Genomic DNA, 20,182 nt, shown 5'->3' on the forward strand with positions numbered 1-20,182 from the left:
TCGCATCTTTCCTGGCGCATATCTGCTGATTTGCAGAGATGCGTCAGGCAACATAAATCTGCCCCTGTATGTTTAAAATGCTTGTGTCACTTGTTCAATAGGAACCATTTGATTTGATGAAGTATAAATAGCTATATTCATTGTGAAACAGAGTTTTTGATGATGAATGGTTCTTATTATGTTTCTGCTCAATAAAAAAAAAACTTTTCCATAAATTGTTTCATTTTTGCTATGACTAATTTCACTAGTATCAATTTTCCCATTTTTGCTACTACCACAGTTTCTGTGATTACTACTACTGCTACAACTTTTGATATTAGGGATTCCAGTGCTAATTTACTTCCAGAACTGATGCCACTACTATTGGTACTAGAACTTCTACTAGCTTGACTACTATGGCTATTTCAGCCAGCCACTAGTACTGCTATGCATACCACTACTAATCACAAATTATACTATCACCAATATTGAAACTATCGGGAGTAAGCAATTTGGCAATTTAAATGAAGTTTTATTTGAAATATATTTAATCATATGCTTCATAAAATGCGGAGTAACACCCAGTTGATGGGTCGAGTGAGTTGTACAACCTTTGCTGGTGTTGAACATCTCTTAACTAGCTAGCCCTTAATTGTACAGCACGAAAATAAAACCCATTAGCTGGAAAAGGCAAGGCTACATTTTGCAATAATTCTATTTAAAAGGGTGTTTAATTAGGCCATACAATGGCATGTGACTTTTTTCAGGGAAGTAGCAGCTATAATTAAGCTGCATACATTAGCATTTGAATAAAATAATTGACAAAATTGGCCATGAAACTTTAATTAAAACAGCAACACAAATAAGGAAGTTGTAGTGCATGTAGTCTGTTGCTCATTATTTGTGTTCTCATGTTTATTGTTGCAAGCCAGGAATCCACCAATTAGTCTTTTGAATTATTAAATAGATCTTTTTTTACTGTACAATCCGATACATTTTAGTGCTTTGCGAGGACACTGAAGTTGTTGTCCGTGTTCTTGGAGAAGCATTATGTGTCCTTTGGAACTAGGGGAACATTGTTTCATCAGATGAATTAGCTTAGGCTGCCCCGGACGCCCCTAATGCGGCTGCTTCGCGCGCCTTTGTTTCATGGTACACATGGTGGGTGTTTAATTGCTGGAAGAACACAAAGTACCTGCACCAGGCTCTAGTAGGCTTCAAAAAGGGAAATCAATAGGAATGGCTGGGTCTAATTGTAATTGGATTGAATGTGCAAGTATTCTAAATGCTGTGCTATCAGAGTGACTTCAATAATTTAGAAGGGTTTTTATTGGGTTATTTAAAGAGCTACGAAATGTTCAAAAGCTGGCTTGATCTGCTATCTCAGCAAAGTACATTTTCGAAGTTCAAGGTGACTATTTAAAGTTTAAAGATTATATGGGGGAAACAGAAAGATAGCTCAGTTGCTAGGAGCTCAAACTTAAACATTTATTTTGCTTGGCCTTCTCAAGCTCTAGTCTTGTATCTTTTATTGCTTTCTACAATTGAAGTTCATAGCATGCATGAGAACAAAACATTTTGATTTATTTGCCAATCACCAACATTTGACCTAAAGCGCAGAGGCTTGTTGTGTTTGCTTACAGCTTTGCAATTGCTTGCAACATGGGTGTCAATAGTGGCTTCATATGTCTTTGTTCTTTTCTTTGCAACTAGCATTTCTATTGGAGTGGAAGTGAACTTGGACATTTGGGCATGCTGAAAATGTTTTTTATGTATTTATTTTGCATGGACATTTGTGGCATGGTTTCTTAGCTGAAAAGCAAGACACAATGTACAAAGGGCACATTTTCAGAGGAGCATAGGTGTGGACGGTCCATGCGAAACTCTGCAAAGAGTAGAGGCCATGTGCATGTAAACAAAAAAATAGAAAGCATCTCTTGGTGCAGCTGCTTGGGCCTGTGTCAGGTCTAGATCAGAATATATTTGGCAGGATGAAGGAAGGGCTGAGGTGTCTAGACGCAACCAGAACAGTAATTCCATGTCATAAACCCATCAAGCAGTCATAAATGTTCTGATATATTTTCCCTTTCACTCCTCAGTAAGTGTCTGCCAAGAGCAGCCTTAGTTTTGTGTATATCTTGTAAGCAGTATATTCTGCACCACATCTCGCTGGAAGGGTTGGGGCTGGTTTTGCAGCTGCACTGCAATATCGGCCCCAAGTAACAAAAGCAGTAAGCACGCGTTTCCAGCCTCCCAGAGCCAGGCAGGGGATGGTCCGAGAAAATTGCCAAGGCTGATTTGGCTTCCCAGTCCGGCCCTGGGTAGAGACAGAATAATACTTTCTGCCAAGCCAGAATCAAGCCGTAAATAAAATATGTGGGTAGGGACTAGAACAGTAGACAACCATATCCTATTGTGGTATCTTGAACCACCAGTCCCTTACTTTATTGGGAATGGGTATGTTTATATGATGATCTAATGTTCTATCTCGCAGGGAACATAATTAGTTCTTGTACAAATGAAGTCCTAAACAGTTATTGAATTGCTTATGTACAAGAAGGTCTCCTTTCCTGTACATAAACAATCTATAAAAAATCAATGCCATTTTGCGACTTTCATGTGTGCTGCATTAAGCAGCACACATAGAAGTGACAAAATGGCATTTAAACATTGTTTATGTACAGGAAGGGGGACCTTCATGTACATAAACAATCTTTCCTCTACACGCCGACACCCTTGTACTATGGTGCAAGGGTGCCTGCATTGGTGCTACACTGCTAATTGTAGCACCAGCGCGGGGGAAACGCAAGGCTGAACAATATCCTTGTAGATATGGTGCAGCCTTGCCTTTCTGAAGTGGCTGAGTGAGACGTTAAGCCATGATGACTAATGCTTCACTCCACCACTTTCTTGAACATATCCCCCATAGTTGCTGACTAATACGTGAGGCCTGCTGTCCACAGATTCAGATCCTTATGCAGTACTAGGCCTTCCATGCTTTGGCCAACGAAATGGGTGAGCATGTAATAAAAATAACCTTAAAAAATATTTTGGGGCAGATTTAATAAACGTTCATGCTGTGCACCACCTTGCTGTGCTGCATGGTAGGAAAGGGGAAGGAAAGCACCATATTTAACGGTAAATGATGCCTTACTGTCCTTTTCTTGCGTTTACACCATTTTGGCTGCTTAGTGCCAACGCAAGCAACATTGCACCTAGGTGCAAGGAAGCCAGCGTTGCAGACAGGATTGTTTTTTGTGCACAAAAGGACACCTCCCTGAACAAAACCAACCCTCTGAGGCTTTTTCCTCTTTCGTTGAGTGCTATACAATTCAGCACACATAGGAAGAGATAAACAGAAGACGAAATAAATATATTTGCCCTCATTACATCTCACCCGGAGACACACTTCCAGGTTTATCAGTAATGGTAAAGCTGCGACTGCTGCAAACTCCTTGGGTGGACATGTGGGAACACGCACACTCCACCTATGGAATGCCTCCCTGTGGCAAGGTAATGCAATGCAGTGATTTGTTATGCATTACGTTAATTCCTGGTTTATCATTCCATGCAGGGACACACAATGCGTGGCTTGAAAAATCCAACTTAGGTTTTGCATTGTGCCTGCACCCCCTTGTGTGGGGCAAGGGTGACATAAAACCATTATACATATGCCCCTTAATGTGCAAGAAGATTTTATAAAGGCACTATACCAAACCAGTAGATGATTTAATGATAAAATATTAAGTTATTCTCTTTGATGAGTAATGTAATGCTTTCACTCCTGCAGGTATACTCATTAGTTAGTCAAGGCTTAGCAAGACATGAGCATTGTAATTGGTGTGTTTGATTGAGAAGACATCTGTTAGGTTCATACTACTCTGAGTGATATTTGTTCAAATGTATGCCATTTTTTAATGACCTGAGTCAGTGGCCCATGGTCACTTGTTGCAATCTGTCATATCTTGTGATGTCATTTTCTGAGTCTCTTTTTTTCTAAATACTCTGATTTTTTTCAATCTTACATAGTAATCCCATGGCTTTTTCACAAATTGAATGGTAGGGTATCCTTCCAAGATTCTGAAAATCAGGATCTAAAATAAAAATGTGGCTTTTGGGAGCAAGTCAACATCTTTAATTCCATCCTGTAATCTTCATCACCACTATTGATTACATTATGGAAAAACATAATTCAGTAATTTATCATCTTGAAGCACCATGCAAGTACAGAAGATCAGACAGGATCAGTATAAAACTTTTTCATCACTCAAGAATAATCCTGAAATAATATTTAAAGATGGAGACAACACTGAAAGAAAAAAATATTTAACCACTCTTTCCCAAGCATTGATAACTTCGCCTGAAAACCAGACTGGACGAAGGGATGAAGGAAAGATGAAGAAGGCAAAAAAGAATATGAATTTCTTAAAACAACTGAACTCAAATTTCAATTTGCTCTCTGTTACCAAAGGCACACAAGAGCTTTGAAAAAGCCTCTGCTAAGCCTATGACATCTGGATGAGAATACTTCATTTATCTGGTGAAAATTCCTTGATGCATTTTTAAAACTATTAGTTTTGCCTACCAAATGATATTTGAAGGCATCATTTACATCGTTAACAGGTTTGAGGGAGATACATTTAGTGAGATTGATTAAATCATGTCTGCATTTAATTAAAAATTCCTATATAAAAATAACACTGAGGATGAAACATTTGAGGTGATTGAGGTATATTTTTATCAGAAACATCCCTAAAATAGCACTAGGGTAGCTTCTGTGCAATCTGAGAGACAGTCTTTTTTTCAGGCAGTTTCTCAGAGTTAAGAGGACCTGTTAAAAAAAACATTAAAGATGGAGAATACTCAATAAAGTTACTAAAAATGCAAGAGAGAGGGAATTATTTAATGCTCAATGGGAACTATTGAAGAGAAAGAATATAGGTGAATACCACTGTAAGGTATACTATTACTTACTCTGCTATTGCTATTACTATTTCTACTACAGCTATTTTTGCTAGTTTTTATATTACCATTACTGCTTCTGCTAACATTTTGGCTGCCAATTCTATTACTCTTCTCACTGCTAATACTATTATTACTATCTCTAGTATTATCAAAGCTTCTACTTTTATTGATTTTGCTACCTGTGCTGCCTCTGCTTCCATTACTGCCATTACCACCAATATTACAGCTTCTACTGCTACTATTTTTATAGTTGGATTTGCACTCAAAGGATGCCATTTATATATATATCTTAAGGAGAGTTTCATTTCAGCACCTGCTCAGTGTTGATCTGCCATTTTCTCAAAGGTACTGGGTTTCCTGATAGACCTGTGACTGACACAACAAAAGATACTTAGGAACATTGTTCTGTTCTAGGACATGGAAAGAGATTATTCGATGCAATCAAAGATAAATACGTACCACTCACCCTCAAACATGGAACAGAGGAAAATCATGCGTAAGGTGTATTCCACCCATTTGTTCAAACTTCACTCATTACCAAACATTGGACAGGGGATTAATTTACAACCACATGTATGTGGCTCCGTGCTGCCCTCAATGCTCTGCCATGCAAGACGATGTCCATACCAAACAGACATGTATATGTACCAGAAACTACAAGGGCATGCCATCCACATGTTCCCTATCTACCTGCATGCATGTGTGTATGTGTGCTTAGTTAGTTCATAGCACACTAAGTGACTGGCTCCATGCCTGCAGGATGCTGGATTGCGTATTTGAATACATTTGCCTAAGGAATGTACGAAAATGGTTCGCATGGTTTTAAAATGCTTTTGAAAACAGTTAGTTACGCTTAATACTATGGAGGTCTGTGCAGACTAATAATGCTGCTTGTTTCTCCTAGGTCAGTCTCTGACTGACTAGGGGGCACACTGCGCACTATGCTGCCATGTCAGCAGACAAACTTGGGGAGGGGCCGCAGATCATTGGTCTGACTTGCGCCCTTAACACTCACTGTCATTGGCGCTCCTGGACGGTTTCTGATGCTGTGCACACTGCCTCCATAAGGTGGGTGGTGGCGCAGAAAGTGTCATACATACGTGCACACACACTGCTAAGTCCAACAGTGACTTTGCGTCCGCCAGTGGTGATTTTTCCCCGCTTAGGTCAGAGTGCAGAAACTGACACGGTGGCCTTCTGATTTTTTAGGTCTCTCTAGTGCCAGCGCATGTGCTGTTCTAGCGAGACAATAAGTAACTGGCTTTTTGAAGTGCTGACAAAGGCTTTCTTCAGCCACAAGCTGGCGGTTACGCGGTCTTGCTTTTAACCCAATTTTTACTGTCGCTTTCAAGAAGTTGCCTCCGTTCAAGTGGTCACCCCATGTTAAAAGGAACTTTTCCAAATGACAAACATCACAGCAGCACATACATTTTGTCTGAGAGCCGGAACTAACAGCATTATCTCTACATGAAAATGAAAACAAAATCCAACTATACCAATCTTAATTGATGTACAATCTTCACACGTGTAGTGACTTCTGGCAGAAACAAGTGCCTTTTTTCAGCAGGCCTATAGAAAGGAGCAGAATGCTAGATATATGCTGACTGCTACTGTGTAATAAAAGCACCTCAGAGGTTCTTGTGTTTCCAGTACTTGGCGATGGTGCGACAACCAGTTGCACTCTGGATGTTGTAGTCTCTGTGTCCATCCATTAAAATGGTTTGATTAACACAACTGGCTGTGGCGATTTTGGCTGGAAAGGCAGGAACAGGAAAGTGGTATCCATCATAGCAAGGCGTGATTTTTAGTTTCGCTTTTTATATTATAGGTATGGTAGTCATACAGCACCTGGAGAGAAATTTAATAATAATAAAACAAAGAAGTAGTAATGTCTGAGAGTATTCTTCATAACGTGTCCCGAGGCATATGGCAAGTTCAGGTCGTGTCTTTTGGCCTTCCTTACTTTTTTATTTTTATTTTACAGAGGCCATTACGGACTCTAATTGGCTAAAATAATAGACATGCTCAGTCCTTTCTTAATTTAGTTATTTCAGAGTTTTACATAGCGCGAACGTGACCCAAATCAGGTATCAGAGCACTTTACATAGCACCAGTTGCATTACTTACTTTTCAGGATCCAAGCATCCCTAAAAGATAACTTTCAACTTACCACTATGGATTGGACACAGGCTGCATTGCTGCCTTACTTGTAACAACCAATACCTCATTCTGAGCAATTGTACTACAAAGAAATAAATAAGTAAAAAAACAACTCTGTTTTAAGTGCCAAAATAATCAGTTTTTCATATTTTAGGTTGCAAAAGCATTTTGTCGGCTATTAAACCTTCACAGAAGACGGTTTTACCAGAAAAAAGGGTTTGCCTCGTCAGGGGTCGCAAGCGCTATATAAATGCATTTTCAATACAATACAGTTTGTCTAAAGCGTGACGTGCAAGTGTTTCTACTTAGACATATGGTGATGCCTGGGATAATAAACACGCACCCTCGAAGGCGTTTGTCATTAAGATCCGGTGTCAGCTGTCTTCCCATTTGGCTCCTCGCCCTTTCCAGGCTTCACCTCGTGGGGAGCCGACACAACCTTTACAACCTTATTGTAGCCTCAATGGGCACCATTTCCTGTGCTGAAATGCCCATTCAGCGCCTCGTAAGTACCCTCATCATGATCCCAGTGAATTGCTCCACCGTACACTTTAGCCAATTTTAAATCCGAAGTTGTGGTGCTGACTGAATCCCATTTCTTTACCTCCACATCAACATATAGCTTTTCCTATGAAGGATGAACATATTTGACTCTTTTGCCCTAAAAAAGATTTGTACGTCACCATAACTTGCATTGAATCCCCAGCTGGAATTTTTACAGATCCTCGTTTCAAATCTAGAGTCTTGTGCTGGCCCGATGCAGAGGTGAGCATCTTTTAATGAGTTTACAAAGTCTCACGCGCATATATATTTAGGGATTTCATGAGGCAGTAATAATCCAGTTGTAGCTTGTAAAGCACGTACGATGTTGGAATGGTGTCGCTAATATTTGAAGATGTTTGCTATTTGGGGCAAACCCACCTTATCCACGCTACAGACCGTGATTAGGAGCTGTATCATAGACCATCTCCTCTCCTCTTTAGGGCACGCACACCTCTCTGAAATAAGATTAGGCTGACCAACCGTCCGTAAATTTAATGGACCGTCCGTAATTTTAGTATGACGCCTGTAAGGCGTCCGTAATTTGAGGATCTCAAATTACGGACGCCTTACAGGCATCATACTAAAATCGAAATAGGAAATTTTAGTAAGGAATGCTGTTTCACGTGCGAGAGGCCCCGTGAGTTTAAAAGATTTCACTCAGGTCTCTTGCTTTTATCTTTCAATCTGTAGAGGCTGCCTGCAGAGGCCCCTCCCGGACCTGGCACCGACTGTGGACTGGCCCATTGTCATTCTGAGACTACAGCTGATTAGCACTTTAGAATGACAATGGGCCCAATTGTAGTGGCAGCATGTGGGGTGCCTTCTCCTTCATGGGACTAGTGCAAAGCATTCTGCTTTTATCTTGGCGCCATGCTGGAGAAAATAAAAATCGAATAACTAACAGCGTTTTCACTGTACATTTAAAAGACAGATTTCAACATACACATACAAAAACACTATTTATTAATGTTTTTTGTTACCAGCACAAATCTTGATTGCAGAAAGGGCCCGATGTCGCTTTGCAAAGCTGCACGCATACTGAAAAACTGTGAAGTGCACAATTGGCGCAACCTTATATAAACTTATTTTGACTTGTATTTATTTTGGTTGTCTATTTACTTATATATATATGATTGTGCCACCTCCTCTGATATGTCTGTAAAACTTATGTTTTGTCCCAAATTTTTGTCCTGAATTTTGACCTTCTGTCCTGAATTTTTGTCCTGAATTTTGACCCTTTGTCCTGAAATTTTACGCTGACCGTCCTGAATTTGCACCCATGCCAGTTGGATACCCTAAATAAGATTGAACCAGCAACCCTCAAAGAAGAAAGCTGTAATGGACGCAGGCTTCTGATTGAATTTGTTCAATATCCATTAAAGGTCTGGGACCTGAGTAATTGCGACGGAGCACTGCCAATGTATACATCTCGACACTCTCTGATGTGTTCAGATTGTGGCATCCACACTTGTGCCACATGAATGAACACCTTGCACAATTAATCCAGCTGGGCTCCTTTACTAGGAGTGAGACACTCTGGTTTCCCATAGTAGCCACTGTAGGCACTATGGTGGTAGGGAGTCATACAGTACATAAGCCTATTTGGGGTCTGGTTTATTTTTAAATATGTTTATGTATATTGTTCTCTGCAGTGACAGATGGTTTGTCTGTCCCCAGCTCCCAGAACATGAATGCGCATAAATGGACAGTTAGATTTGTACACATAGCATAAAGTCTCTTGTTCTCGTCCATCGGGCAATCCATCAAGCCGCCCTGGAATTAAATAAAAGTCCATTCAGTAGATCTATGTATGATCCTCAGAAGGTCTTTGTTTGTTTCCTCTAAATAATACATCTGATTGTAAACTGCCTGCTTGGATTAAGCCTTGATTTCTGAATTCTTCTCTCTCTTTTTGTTTTCTTTTGCCCTCCTCGTCAGATGAAAACCGTGCCGGGGCACCGACTCATATGTACATAGTTCTGCTGGATGCTGCTTAGCAGGCTACTCCCTTACTGTAGCTGTACCAGCTTCACTTGGTTACTCATTGGACTGATGTTCTCTCCATTTTAAATATTTCACTTCGACGACTTTCTCTGTCCAGCTTGGAAAGTTTTATCTACGGAGGCCATACATTTCTTGCAGAAGGAGGAGTTCATGATAGCCATGTTTTCTCTCCTAGTGACAAACATTAAATAAAAAATGAGCTATTTCAAGTTGGCTCATATTGACTTGTTTAATTGGCTGTCGATGCCATAGAGAACCATATGTGAGCTTACTTCCACTTTCTGCTGCAGAATATGCAGTATTACTTCACTTACCTCCTTCCAGTAGTTTTGGAGTGTTGTGCAGCTCACAAACATATGAATATCACAGATCCCCAGCATTTTGAGCCCTTTTCCCTTGTGATTCGTGACATCTTGTCCGGTGTCTAGTCACAGCATCACTCAGCACCACCACAACATCACTCCTGAACACCACAGCATCACTCAGGGCCACCACAGCATCACTCAGGGACAGCACAGCATCACTCAACACCACCACTGCATAATTCAGGGCCAGCACAGCATCACTCAACAACACCACAGCATCACTCAGTGCTTCTTACACTTTTTAATTACAACTTCTCAGCCGCCACACTTCTCTACAGCACAGCTTAGAAACATTATTATAGCCAATAGCTCTACCTAAAAACTTATAAGGCCCCCACAATGCATAGCCCATAGGTCTTGCCTTTGGAACATTATAAGTGTTTAGTTATCCAGCACAATATCCTTATTTAAACAACATCAAGTGTTGCATGGCTAATCACTTATGAGGTCCCAAAAGCGAGACCTATTGGCTATGCCAATGCTTGTGTTACTGGCGGCTGATTTTGCCAAAAACAATCGTGCCTCTGTAACAAAACCGATCCCCTGTGACAAAAGCAGCCCCCACTCTTCCGACCTACTGGGAGATCACCCGGTGCCCAGCATCACCAGTCCGTCCATACACCTATTAATTCTGCAAGTTAATGCAATGAGCTACAGCAGCACAGTTCAGAAACACCACGCTGTGGTCGCCACTTTAGCTCCAATTGCAAGTTATATGGAGCAAAATTAAGACATGCTTTTTATATGTTAATTTCGGTCTGTAACATTTCGACATGTTTGCTTTATCCTCATCCTGTTTTACGAGATGTGTGAGAAACAAACACAACTGTTCTGTCTGGTAATTCCAGCAGGAAAATCTACATGATACTTTCACTGCAGCAGGACCTAAGCCTGGTTTTGTCCCTATTTTTGAGCAGTGAGAACATGCAATATTCCTTTGCTAGACAAACAATTCCCGACCCTTTGCTTTCTCTGGTTATATGTTGTTACCACGAATTCCGTTGCAACGCATGCCTTTTCCACGCATGCGTTACCACGGAATTCGTTTTCCCCTCATCTTCTTTGCCACGTCGTTCTTACGTCATAAAGAGGAAGCGGAAGTTTATTCCGCTTCCTCTCTTATGACACTGTTTTTTTCGGCACGGCGGGATCGTTTTTTTATGGGGGGGGAGACCCCCCCCAACCCCCCTTTTTAATCCTTCGTTTTTTTTTTCGTGGTAAATACGATCGTTGAAGGCATACGCGTTGGAAAGACGTTTACGTGGTAAGTGCCTCGTTGTAAACGTTACGCGTAGTACTGCCTTCGTTGTTAATGATGTTTCCCGCTTTCTCTACCTGCTACTCTGCTCTTCCGCATCGTCTGCCCAGTCCACAGGCACCCAAATACATTTATCACCTGCTCTGACAATTTCTTTGAAAATCAGTGCACGGAATAGAATCAGAAAGTGGTCCCTGGCTTCTTAAATCTGCCCCCTAATTTTTCATAATAATTATTTTTTTTTGTAACGTATCTGCTCGACTGACCACAGCTTTACCATTTACTCTAGTAGAAAGACACAGAAAGGAGAATCCATTATTGATAGCCGTATCATGTATCACCCTACATTTAGCAAGTGTCAGCGGCAAAATATTTTTTTTCATTAGACATAAAAATATCTTTTGAGAACTTCTTAACATAAGAATTATGCATCTACTTTCCCTTGACAGTAGAGTTGGTAAATATATTCTATTTTAATGACTAATGAAATGTCATTCATTGATTACAAGTAAAGCACCTTTTCTAATTTCTGCAGTTCGAATGCTGTCGTTACATTTTGCTCACAGTTCAAAGAAGTAATTGAACAAAGATTCGTCTGCCAAAAAGTGCATACACAGTGTTTATTCAATGCCCCATAAATTATACCAGGAAAGAACTAATCTCCCATGAGTTCAAAGCTAAGCAAAAGTAAGGCAAGTCGTTTTAATTGGTGCATTTATAGTCCAATAAAGGAATTCTGTCAGAGGTGGAGGCACAGAGCTTTTTACAAAGTAGAATGATGAATTATGAATTAATGCAGTGTTGTATTCAAGTGAGGATAGGGTGAGCACTTGGAGGGCTGAAAAAAACAAACAACATTTATTTTCATATCCCTTTCTGCTTGGTAATTCAAACTGGATGTGCCTTTGTTTTTTTTAATAACGACATAATATGCATACACTTATTTGAATTACTTGTGTTTTTTGTATTTGAAATCTTAAGACATTATAATTGTATAATATTAATTTATGGCATATGAAAATTGAGAAGTGGGCACAGTGTGTAGAGGCAGTCAGATTATTTTTCATGATAATTCGGGGGATCACAGAAGAATGTGCGCCTCTCCCTAAATCTTGGGAGGAGACCAGTGTTACTCTGATCCGAAGGCCAGATAAGGACCACACTTCGTGCCAATCTTATAGACCTACATCCCTCTTTAATTGTGATTACAAGCTGTTCTCAAATCTAATGGCGATGGGAGGGATCATTCTTGCAGTTCAGAAGGGTTTTTTGAAGGGGAGCTATATGCAGGAATTGTCCCATGATTGATTGGGACTATAGTCATGGCAGTTGCACACAAGGCACCACTTGCATGTATCACGTTGGACACCACCAAAAACATTTGCCTGGTTCAGATGTGGCATGGTGCAAGCGCAAGCCCCTAATAAATATACTCCCAAGGGACTTCTGGGTCCAGCCCCTTCAGCCACTGGCTCATTTGTTATTCCCTTGGGGGCATACAATTGAGAGGCTTGCATCATGTTTGCACCACGTAATGTTTTACATGCGTGACGTAAGCCTCTAAGTCAGATTTATGAAGCCACACCAAGCCACATTGCCTGGCTTTGAATGGCATCATAAATCTTGAGTAAGGCAACCCCGAGTAAATCACTGTGTTGCCTTACTCTGCAAAAGGAAGGTGTTTCATGGGTTTTGCAGTGGGTGTTCCCATGTAAATCCCATGGTTTTTGACTCATTTTCAGATTTACCAAACCTGGTAAACACAGGAATGCGGAAAAGAGATTTGCCTTTCCTAGTGAGACGTCATATTTCCCCGCATCTGCGGCACCTCCATAGGCTTCCTGTCATTAGGAGGTTTGAGTTCAAGGGTCTCACTTTGGCCTACAGAGCCACCAGAGACCAAGGCCCGGTTTATCTGAGGCAGAGATTACAAATCCATCAGCAAGTCCGGTCTCTGAGATCAACCAACCTGTATCTGCTGAGGGTTTCCTGCTTCCTTAAGACCAGGATAGGGGCAGAGCATTCACGGTGAAAATTGCAAAACTCTGGAATGCTATGCCCCTTCACCTCCACATGATAGAGTCAGAACAGGCCATTAGGAAGGCTCTTAAAACCTGACTCTTTAACCTGCCGTAGATTGACCCCTTGGTTACCCCTCACTGCGATTCTGCAATTCAGTGCTGGGACACATCTGTTGAGGTACCGTGCGCTTTACAAACTCAGTTATTTTTATTATTATCATATCTTTATTTCTATGACTTTTTTCCTCTTTCTATGTGTGCTGCATTCTGCATCACACATTGGAAGGGGGAAATGCCTCTATCAATTGTTTTTGTGCAGGAAGGTGCCCTTCCTACACAAAACAATCCAGCCTAGCCTACAATACAGTTACACTTGCATCATGGTTTAAGGGTGCCTGCATTGGCACTAGGCTGCCAAGATTAAAATGCAGCAAACAATTATCAAATGTAATATTGTATTTACAGCGCAGCTAGAGAAAGCAGACACTGGCAGTTGCTTCAGGCAAACAATTGTGTAATTATCAGTTCAGTCTCAGGTATAGTGGGAATGACCCCTGTCCCAGGCGTGGGGAATGTCATGGGAAACAAGTTGCGGGCTTTGAATATTGGAGGTCTTTTAAGGCTGGCACTATCCCTAGTGCGCAGGACCCCTCTGGCTGTATGATCGGGTTCAGGCCAAGTGGGGCGCTTAACATCCAAAATGCTGCCACCAAAATTGGGCGCTCAATGCCAATATGCCCCCACCTCGTACTTACAGCCAAATGCTACTGCCAAAAAACTGCTGTGCTCAATGCTGATGTGCCCCTGATGTGCAATTTCAAACTTCGACAGTCCTTGGGGGCCCGGTATGGGCTTGACGCAGTCCAGGGCAGTCCCACCGAAGGGATACTTCACCACAGCCTCCGTCCTGCAGCCCGCCCAAGGCAACGCCTAGGCACAGCAACCCAGCGCGCAATTCAGAGCTTGTACCTGGGGAGAGAAGGACGAGGCCAATACCGGCTCAAGGTTCCTTCTGTCTTCGGGGCTTCCTGCTTCGGGACGACGGTGCATGGAGGGCGGGCCAGCCCGCACAGGGGTGAGCTCAGCTCCTCTCCTTCATCAGCGAAGACGCATCTCGGCGGAGTCCTGGTCGCTAGGTGACACCTCCCTCCAGCACCAATCCCAGCGCGGTGCTCTCCTGACATCGCTGGGGATTCCTCACGGTGCTCCCGGGCAGGCGGCCATGATTTTTTGGTGCAAACAGCACTTTGGGTTATAATGCGGTTGGGTGCCTGGGCCAGCAGCAGTGATTACGGGCACACAGCGTTTTCCTCTGCAGCGCAGATAGGTGCCCGGGACAACAGCGGTGACTTCAGCAAACAGCGCTTCCCTTCCAGCACTTCCAGGTCATGGGCACACAGCACCTGCAGACACCTGGGCTGGCGTAACTGGCATACACTGTGCGATGTGTAGATCTCGGGCCGGCAGCAGTGGTTTTGGCATACACAGCATTTTCCCTACAGCATTATTAAATAATGCAGTTCTACATGCAGGTCTCCCAATGAGGTGCAGATACCCTTGTGCACAGTGTTACAGGGACAGTTTGGGCAGTCTTGTGGTTCATGTGATCCCCCCAGTGACCAGGGGATTTGTTAGTCTTGTTGTGGAGACACTCTGGAGGTGATATCTTTGGTTTCCCTCTGGCAGGACAAGATCAGCAGGCAGGCAGGGCAACTCAGCTAGCTTGGGGCAGCAGTTCCTGGGAGCAGTCAGCCTCAGTAGATAGTGACAATCCTCCTGGTGCAGCAGTCTTTACTCCAGCAGAGCTTCTTCTTGATCCAGTGGTGTAACCAGAAGTGTAGAGGGGCAGAGCTGGACAGAGGCAGGCCAGCACATAGGGACCCCTAGGAGCCAGCAGCTGGGTCCCACGGCGGTTCTTTCTGGCAATGTGTCCCCTCCAGTCAAAGTAAGCACAAGCACAACACCCTCATGGGGTCACAGTCCCTGTATTTACAAACCCTTCTGCCCTGCCACTAGAAGGGGGCAGAAGCTTCTGGAAGGGTCTTTTGGGGAACCGGTCTCAACTGGTTTTGGAAGAGTGTAGAGCACTTTGCTTACCACGCTAACCTCCCTCGGTGAGTGCGGCTTGGTAATCAGAGACACCAGAGGGAGGCGGAGCTAGCATTGTACAAGGCAGGCACAAATCTATTAAGGGACAGGGGACTTCTCCTACCACTATTTAAATTGCAGATCTCCTATTCAGCCTGACACTGATCCACCCTGCCCTCCCTGGAGCCACCCACACTCACTTCTAGAACCAGACATGCAATACACATCAGGCAGGCAGGCACACAGCACACAGAAATGGCAACTTCTAAAAGTGGCATTCCTAAAATAGTGAAAATAAATCTGCGCACACGATTGTGCAGCATTTATTATTTCTATTCCACACATACCAAACATAACATACTTATTTTGTTCCATTTCGGAGTTATCACATAAGGGGGGATTCCAATGTTAGCCTATGGTTGGCAGAGATCACACGCACTTTGTTAAACAGTGCAAAAGTGCCCAGAGTCCTAAAACCACCAACACCATGTCAGGAAAAAGGCTAGGAGGAAGGCAAAAAGTTTGGGGATGACCCTGCAAAAAGGGTCAAGTCCAACAGGAAAGATGTGTTGTATTCGTAATATTAGAACAGAATCTTGATGCAAAGGTTCTGTTCTGAGTGTTGGCTTTTGAATGGGTGGGCAGTTGGTTCGGAGGCTGGCAAGGGATAGGTCACTTCTCTTAGTGGGCTGATTAAGGAAGAACATACTCATATCTCAATGGCGTATTGGCCCTATTTACAACACTTATGATATCTATTGTTGTGCACTGATCAGCAGACGTAAGTTCCTCCACCACCCTGGATGTATTTACTCCATCTCTCAAACTCTAAGTTGTGCCCTTAAGCACTAACATTCCTAACCTTCCACATCACATTCCGTGAACCTCTTCATCTCACCAAATGATGTTGACTTTGACCTGTCTTTAGGTCTGCTTGATAGTTAATAGGGTCAATGGTCTGGGCTTTAATCCTACCATATAGCTATTATTGGAGTTTGGGGTAAACATTTAGAAAATGCAGTTACTGTACAGTTTACTGTACATCGTTTAAGAGGGCAAACCAGATGAGTACTAACGCAAATTGGAAGTAAGTAATCTGAACTTTAGACGTATAACCATGAAGTCTCAACAATCGTCAATTTCAGTGACTGATGAATAGAAGGTATGAGTTATTTGCCTATATTATGCATTTGAAAGCTTTAAGCCTGTACAGCTTTTAATGTCATTGTATAATAATCACTATGGGGAAAAATCTGCAGAAAAGTTTTTCGGGTTGCATTTCTTTTCTACAAGTACATTGAATATTTGCTACCATATTGTAATCCTAACCTAGCAGCCTGTAGGCCCTGCTCTCCAAAGAATGCAGCTAAAGGGGTCAATGAGCTCTCCACAGATGAGAAGTTAAGGGTTCCTTGTCAAAGCACTCAGAAGACCACATCTGCAACAGAAAGTGGGTCTCAGTCAAGTGGCATTACTTCTCTGGGCAGATGCCTGTTTGCATTTCAAGATATATGTGGATGCGTTTAGGAACAGTGGTAAACAGTTAGGACAGTAGCAATAAAGTATTAAATGCCCAACAAAGGTTTGCTACAATACCTTTAGTACATTTTTCGATATCTTTTTATAGTATAAACACTGGAACATTATCGAAATACAGAAAACTAAGCACCAATCTTACCATTAAACATAATACTAAATATCAAACTGTAATGTTCACATGATCAAGTGATCTCTCAATGAGAAGTGAAATGTCAAGGGGGTTGACTGTGCAGCAGAAAGAGGGTGTAAGGACATTGCAGTACTGAGACCCAGTTCCTTGGCTGAACAACATATTATGTATGAGATCAAACTTTATTGTTATGAAGGCTTCACTGATTGTAAAGGGGTTATGGTGGATGATCACTGACCTCAGGAGTGTTGAAAGAGATGCAACCAACAACCCAGGAGTATATAAAGCTCATAAAAAAAACAAAATGGTTCCCTGATCTGGCTAACCGCGCAGTCAAGTGGGTGCTGGTTTATCCACAGTGCTGCACCAATGGGAGCTAAGAAATTGACAAAAATGAAACAAATGATGCCGAGAGCAGTCTCTTATTATGCACTTTCAACAGTCAGTCTCTCGGGTAACCCATATCTGTCTTGTAGTGAGGATGCGACTGGCTGTGCTGCTGTTTTAAAACATCTTTTTCTTTGAGATTGTCTTGTGTCTCAGGCTCTCTTCGTATTCTCAGAACTTTTTCCAAATGGTATTGGGCTTCCATTCTGGCAAAGCCAGCAACAAGGCAGGCAATCAGAGCATCAAAGGAGCTGTTGTGCTGGGATGAAGCACCACAATCAAGATGCACTTCAGCAGCAAGATTGCACACAGGTCCAAGTCCAGAAAATCATCAAGGAGCTGTTGGGTAGTTCAAGGTTTTTTACAAGAGATGTTGAAAATCATTTCCCAGTGAATCTCAAAATTGCAAAGGCACAAACAGTCAGGCTGTGGTCAGTTTTCTCATGTATCTGTGTTGATCCTGTTGGAAAATGAGGTCTCTAGATGGCAATGGTTTGCACCTTTGTTGAAGTAGGGCCCCTTCTTCCTAGTCAGGGTAAGGGGGATACACTTGGCTTGGCACGAGCAGGCAGCCTTATCTCAGAGGCAGTGTGTAAAGCCTGTGTGCTCACATACAGTAATATAGTGAAAACGCTACAAATGGACACCACACCAGTTTAGAAAAATCTGTAATCTTTATCTAAACCAAACAAGACCAAAATGACAAAAATCCACAATACAGTAATCAAAATATGACTTCTAAAAGGGAGAAACAGTTCTGTCCATAGCAAACTATAGTTGCGATACTTTCAACACAAAGTACCTTGGATGCGTCAGAGTCACAAACAAAAACAGCCGCAGGGAAGGTGATGCCTCAGTTCCTTAGGCCCAGTGAAAGTGATGCATCAGTTCCTTACTTCAGGGGAGGTGATGCGTCAGTGTCTTACTGCCACGCAGGGGAGGTGATGCATTGATTCCTTACTGAAGGGGAAGTGATGTGTTGGTTTGTTATTTTGCGAGCAGGTGACGGGTCATTTTCTTACTGCAGCCCCGGCGATATTGTAGACATGGCGCCCTGGTGAGATGTGTGGGAATCGGAGATACTTTGTTTCTTGATGCGGCGGCAACAACGGAGCTGCGTTGCTGTCTCCAGCCATGTTCCCATGATGCGTTGGGTCTTTATGCCGCACAGCAGGGCCTGCATCGGAATCAGTGCAATTATCTCAGACTTTGGAGATCGATGCACGGCAGGCTCTACTTCAAGCCCTTGGAGATCTTCCTCAAGCAGGAGACACAGCACACAGCAAAGTCTTTATCCTCTCCTTGGCAGAAACAGACACTGCAGGCCAACCCCAGACAGCACAGCAAAGGGGAAATTCTTCTTGTTCAGTTTTCCCAGCTCTTCTCCTTGGCAGAGGTTCCTCTTGAATTCCAGAAGTAATCTAGATGTCTGTGGTCGGGCCCCCATTTTTTATTTATTGTCCATTTCTCTTTGTTCGCTTGTATCAGAGAAGCTTTTGCTAACCAAAACCAGTTCTGTCCTCTCTGGTGCAGCTTGCCGGCAGGAGGGTGAGACAGCATCGTGGAAGGCTGACCAGGCCGATTCAAGTGAGAGGAAATATCCTCCCCTACTCTAAATACAGCTTAGGTGTATTCAGCCCAGCACTGACTCACCCTGGAAAGGTAGGACACACCTCACCCCCAAGTGGCTGTCTGAATAGAATGAACATTCCCGGTCCCTGTCGCTCCACATCCAGACAGTCAATATACAAATCTAGCAGAGGCACATTGGATGGCTAAGCAAGAAAATACCAACTTTCTAAAAGTGGTATTTTCAAACCCAGCATATAAAAGTCATCCTTACTAAAAGATGCATCTTTATATTTGATTTCAGGCATACCAAACTCCACTTTCCTATCTTGGTCCCATGGGCAGTTATACTTATAAGATGGTATTAGTAAACTCTTACTTCTATCCTATGGGACGAAATTGACAGTATCTCACTATCAGGACATGCCACACACATAAGGACATGTCCTACCTTTTACATAAACTGCAACCTGCCCACAGGGGACCTTAGACCTATCTTAGGGGTGACCCGCATGTAAGAAAAGGGAAGGTTCGGGCCTGGAAAGTGGGTACACTTGCCAGGTTGACATGGCAGTACTGAACTGCACAAAGATACTGCAATGGCAGATCTGAGAACCTTTTGCAAGGCTGCTTGTGTGGGTGGCATCATCAGTGCTGCAAACCCACTAGCAGCCTTTGATTTACAGGCCCTGGGCACACACTGTGCACTGTACTAGGATCTGGGCAGTAAATCAAAAAAGCCAATCATGGAAACACCAATCCATAAACACAATTTACAGGGAGAGCAAAAGCACGTTAACACTGATTAGAAAAGTGTCCAGAGTCCTAAAACCAACAAAAACAGGGGCCAAAAATCAAAAAAGTCGGGAAATAAACCTACTGAAAAAGCCAAGTCTAACAGTTCCCAGCAGATTTTCTGAAACTAATGAAAACCAGAAGTGAGGGATGGGCTTGCAAAGACCAGTTTTCTATTATGATGAATGATTGTGAACAGTTAATGGTAACCCAAGCTTAGGCATAGTAGCAATGTTCTCAATGTACTTTATTTTAATTCATGCATATTAATGTTGACAAAGGGTTACACCGATGATGACTGCACATAACATTCAGAAATATTACACAAAACCAAAAAAGTGAATAAATAAACAATGAAGGTGCACCCTCTGTCCTGAGT

The 20,182-nt window shown here is 42.5% G+C and overlaps 1 protein-coding gene across 3 annotated transcripts in view; it reads left to right on the forward strand.

Annotated features, from left to right (window-relative positions):
* Positions 1 to 20,182, forward strand: part of LRFN5 (leucine rich repeat and fibronectin type III domain containing 5) — a 1,086,380-nt gene that overhangs the window by 653,413 nt on the left and 412,785 nt on the right. The gene's annotated exons all lie outside the window — the stretch shown is intronic.

Source organism: Lissotriton helveticus, chromosome 9 (assembly GCF_964261635.1).
Source record: "Lissotriton helveticus chromosome 9, aLisHel1.1, whole genome shotgun sequence".
Taxonomy (NCBI): domain Eukaryota; kingdom Metazoa; phylum Chordata; class Amphibia; order Caudata; family Salamandridae; genus Lissotriton; species Lissotriton helveticus.